Genomic DNA, 5,420 nt, shown 5'->3' with positions numbered 1-5,420 from the left:
TCGTATTCAAATAATCGAGGAGAGGAATTGAAAACTCAAAGCCATCCCCCTTTTCATTTCCAAATGAAATGTTGTTTGATTGTGATTGGATATTTTAATTTGATTTGAATGAAAGTACTCGATATTTGATCGAGGTTTTAATTTTGTATTTATGAATGAAATGAATCTTATTTTAGTGTATTGTTCTTCTACTCGATTAATTAATAACCGAATAGGTCTCATTGTAAGAAAGCCCAAGAGTAAGCTATGTGAGGTTGATGGCGATGCTTTAAAAGCGATCGACTTACAAAGGTGTTTGAAAATGGACTTGACTTGGAATCAAGAACTGTGTTTTAAATGGTTTAATGATTTGATGATGAAATTGAAATGGTTTTGGAAATGATTATGAAATAATAGTGGAAGAAATCGATCCATTTTTAATTAACAAAATCAATTGATTAAAATTCAGTTAAGTTGATTAATTAAGATTAATTATCAAAATTATTTAATTAAATTAAATAATCAAGTTAATTATAATTAATTAATCCAAATTAACTAATTAAACCAAATTTAATTAATTAATTAATTTAGTTAGAATGAAAATGGAATAAGTAACAATGTCGATTCAAAACGATAATGTACTCAAAAAACCGGTTTGTACGTAATGACCATATGAGTAACGTCATACGCAAAATCATAACGCGGCGAAAATATTTTATTGATGTATTAAAATTTGGGCGGCATAAAGACATGAAATTGCCGGATCCACAGATGGAGAGACCGATTAGAGATGAAAAAAATAAAAAAACTAAAATAACAACACTGGTATTATTTATGACAATTTATCAATCCATTCTAAAGCAAAAAGGTTTCCAACCAACACACTGTACTATATGTGCCATACGATTACCAATTTATACATATTATATGTTATATATAAAAAACAAAACAATTTGTCCATCAATCTTACGTATGAATGCATAGTTAACAAACTATATATCAATTTCAAGAATGAATGTGTATTAGTAGTAAAGTTTAATATAAAAATGCAAAAACAAACTACAATATCCAACACATACTGCAATACAATGTTTCTAAATACTAAAACAAAATTCAATGTTTGGAATAGATCTCACTACACAGCCACACATTTCAATGTCCAAAGTTCAAAATATTAAAACAAAACAGCAAGCACTCTGCAAATGTTCAAACCGATATTAATCAAACCGATATTAATCACAATTAATGCATAACAAAGTTCAATAATTAATAGCTCATCAAAACAAACAAACTAACAGAATAATTTAAGCTAACTGCATAACATTCCATTGAGACGTGAATTTCATTTCAACTTCAAACTAATCAATAACTATATTAAAATTGACAGTTAATATTTTCTAACTAACTAATCTTCATTTCCAACTCAAACTAACAAACCTAACATTCAATATAAATTAAGATTTAATGCAGGAAACCGAAGGCCAATTATTACATTTACATTGCATTTTCAATTTCAAGTGAATTTATTTTGAACTTTCACATTTCATTGCAACCCAACTCAACTAATCTTTAACTGTTTTTGACATTTTATTTAAATTAAGAGTGAATTTCAACATGAGTTTGAGGTGAATTTTTAACCAACTTTGAATGCTATAAGAAGAGTACCTCACTTCATTTCAAGGCTTCATCATTCTTTGGCTCTGCAACCGAATTGCATCGATTCTGCACCTTCATCTTCATTCCATTTCACTTTCATCTCCATGTTGCCTCTACAGACGGCATCCGAAAACGAAACTGCATCAAAACTTCTTCCTGAACAATCGCCGAAGAACCACTGCGTCGCTTCAATCCAGTGAAACACGAAAATGTGATGCCGACTTCCAAAATCCGACGATGGAATTGATAAAACACGAACTCGTCTCCTGAACACGATGTTGCTCCGAAACGTAATCCATGAAGCTTGAACGTGATGTTGCGCTAAAACGCGGCGAGGATGATGAAGCTCAGGAGCTGTAAATGCAAGGATGATGACAGATTTCTAAACACAAATCCACAAACGTTAGAGCTTGGAACACGACGCTGAAAGCGAAAGGAGAATTTTTAATCCTCTACTTGGTTCAGATTGTGTAGTGATGTGTGGTTGCAACATCTAAGCATATTGCGAGTTCGATTTGGAGTTTCTTCGAAGAAGAAGGACGCGGTGTCATTTTCGTAGAGGAAGGTTGTGGTTGTTCTGTGCGAGATCGAGAGGGTACAACAAAGGGTTTATGTGTGAGGCATGAGAAAAGTCGCCGGCGGGTTTGTGCGGTCGTGAAGAGGAAGAGACGCGCGGTGGTTTGGATGAAGGTGAGTTAACGGAAGACGGACGGAGAGAGAGGTGTGCGGTGGTTTGGATTTGGGTAGATCGCTGTTATGGTGGTGGTCGGAGATGGAAGAAGGGTTCTACGCGGTGGTAGTAGGTGTGGCGTCACGGTGGTTGAGCGTTGTTATGACGCATTCACGGTGGTAAAACGGTGGTGGTGGAAGTTGTGATTTGGAGAGTCTGTAAGGGAAGAGAGACGGATTTCTTTCCTTTATTTTCTTTTTTTTGGTAACGTTGAGTGAGAGTGTAAGTAATAGGTGAGGTGGAGTGTGGATGTAGTTAAGAGGAAACGTGAGGGAGACGTGAAAACAGAGAAAGAGTGTGTGAGAGGAGAAAGGGACGTGTGGTAGGTGGCGTGTAGGTAAGTAGGGAAAGATAGATGCAAGCTGGCATTTTTATATTACCGTTGGAGATGCACCGGTTGTAAAAAAATAGAAATTCAATGTTGAACTCATTTATTTATTTTTTGCAAACAATTATTATTTATTTAAGGAAATATACTTATAAAATTTCTAATCAATATTTGATTTTAAAAAATTCTAATTACTTTAATTAAATAACTAAACCAAAAAAAATAGCGACCAATTATAAATAGGGACCGGATGTAAATTTGCTCGAAAAATTAAATCGGGCACATTAAAATGATCAGCATAAAATATATTTATTGAAAAAATACAGCGTTTCTTCAAATTCTGAAATAAATTCGCACCGGTTAAAAAGATCAGGCGGGTCAAAATGTAATCGAAACAGTCGCTGAAAAATATAACGAGTATACCAGGTTAAACTACGTGAACCGTAGGTTAATAATACTAGCGTCTGTAATTTTAATTTTGAGACTTTTTACCCGCTGATTTTGCATGTTCTTGAGAAACGAATTAACCAATTTGTCTGTGTTTTCAATAAATTTATCCTGACTGATATTTTAGGTATTATTCATGATGAAATGCATGTTATGTGGTACAACTGATGCAAATTGAAAATGAAATCGATTTTACAAAAATTTAAATATGCCCGGACAAAATTGGGGTATGACAATCCCCGTTAGGATCGGTCAACTTTATATCCCAACAGACTTCGTGGTCATGGATATCAAGGAAGACGACGATATCCCTATCCTTTTAGGTAGACCATTTTTGTCAACAGCCGGAGCTATAATACATGTTAAAAGAGGAAAATTAACTTTAGAAGTAGGAGATGAAAAGATAGAGTTTATTCTTTCAAATTTCCTGATGGCACCAATCATAGGAGACGCGTGTTACGCGATTGATGTAACACCCCGATAATAATAAAATAATTATTTAAATTGAGTTAATAATTTATTTATTAATTTAATTAAATAATTGGAAATTTTATTATTATTATTATTATTGGAAAATATATATATGTTGGAAATAAGGAAAAGAGCCCATTTTGGAGTAAAAAGGTTTTTACGTGAAAAACAGAGAAGCGATCGTGAAAGAGGAAAAGGGCAAAGAGACAGAGCAAGGGCTGAAGGTTGAAGAGAGAAAAGCTTGGAGCTCAAAGATTCGCCGAATTAATCAGGTAAGGGGGGTTTATCGTCGATTAATGGGTATTATGGGATAATATGTGATGGGTAGTGATAAGCCGTTAATTTGACCCTAATTGGGATTGTTGATGCTGAAGAATTGAATTGGATTAAATTGTATTTAGACTGTAATTGGATCTGTGTTTGAGTTATTTGTGAAATTCCGAACGTATAGCTTCTTACGGGATCGGAATCGGAGGTCCGAAAGTCCTCCAACGGCGGAAAATGCGGAGAATTCTGCATTCTGCCTTGTGTTAGCGCAGGAACTGCTGTTTTGTCTGCGTTAACCGGTTAACCCAGGGTGTTAACCGGTTAACACTGTTATGAATTGTGAAATTGGTGCTGTTTTGCCTGCGTTAACCGGTTAACCCAGGGCGTTAACCGGTTAACACTGTTAAGTTTTGGGCAGTAAGCGTGTTTTGCCTGCGTTAACCGGTTAACCCAGGGCGTTAACCGGTTAACACTGTTGCAGAGTGGAAAAATTGTTAATTTAATGTGTTGTACATAATCGAGAGTTGGCCTATGTTGGCATGTGATGTAATAGGGATTATTTCCCGCTGTTTTGAGCAGTATAGGTATTAGTAGAGTGTGCTAATACTGTGGTTAATTGATTGACATGATAATGATGTGTTGATACATGTATTGATGATGTATGGTGATATGCATAATGCTATGAATGTATATATTATGCATGTATGTGTGAATGGACTGTTGTATGGCTTAGAGTGTGAGCATATGTCTGTTGTGAATTGTTGTTGATGCTGCATTGCTAGATGATTAGCATGCATAGCATAGCCTTTGGGGCTGTAGCTAATTCCCATGGTGAGGAATTAGTGAGTGAATCATTGTGGATTTGTTGTTGATGTTTGCATGCTAGATGATTAGTGTGCATAGTCTAGCCTTCGGGGCTGTAGCTAATTCCCATGGTGAGGAATTAGTGAGTGAGTCACTAGGTCTCAAATGAGTGGGACTAGTGAGCTTAGTAGCCGTATCTGGAGGGATCGGTGAGCTTGAACTATATGTTCAAGAATAGTCGGTACCGCATGTGTGGAGTCTCATTGCATAATGTATGTATGGCGTATAATATGAATGGATGTATTCCAATATTATACGTGTGGTTGTGTTGTTATGGAGTATGATTTGAGATTATACTTGTGTTTATGTTGGTGTTGAGTATGAGGTTGAGCTGATGTGCTGTTACTGATTGTATGTTGCGATTAGGGTGATTAATGTGTTAAATTGCTTAACATGACATTATATTCTATAATGCTTATTATATTGATTGAGGAACTCACCCTTACAACCATTTTTCAGGTAACGAGAAATGAGTTGAGTAGAAGCGAATGCTTGGAGTCTAGTGTAGTCTCCCTAGTGGGTCATGCTCTGATAGATGTAACATCGGGAGGGAACATTTTAATTGTGTTGTTGATGATTGTTGAACCAGTTTACATGTAGTATGTTACATGTTTTGATTAATTTGATTTATATCCGCTGCGATTTATGCAAGTGTTTAATTGATTAAATAAAGAGCAT

General features: G+C 35.2%; 1 long non-coding RNA gene across 1 annotated transcript; it reads right to left on the bottom strand.

Moving 5' to 3' along the window:
* Window positions 1-807: 807 nt before the first annotated feature.
* Window positions 808-2,685, bottom strand: LOC127135375 (uncharacterized). Its single transcript, XR_007808534.1, has 2 exons — window positions 1,645-2,685; window positions 808-1,175 (listed from the first exon to the last, which is right to left on the bottom strand). It is a non-coding gene; the product is annotated as an uncharacterized LOC127135375 (long non-coding RNA).
* Window positions 2,686-5,420: the final 2,735 nt, after the last annotated feature.

Source organism: Lathyrus oleraceus, chromosome 4, assembly GCF_024323335.1.
Source record: "Lathyrus oleraceus cultivar Zhongwan6 chromosome 4, CAAS_Psat_ZW6_1.0, whole genome shotgun sequence".
NCBI classification, from domain to species: domain Eukaryota; kingdom Viridiplantae; phylum Streptophyta; class Magnoliopsida; order Fabales; family Fabaceae; genus Lathyrus; species Lathyrus oleraceus.
The sequence above is the reverse complement of the archived record's forward strand: the minus strand, read 5'-3'. Positions and strand labels throughout refer to the sequence as shown.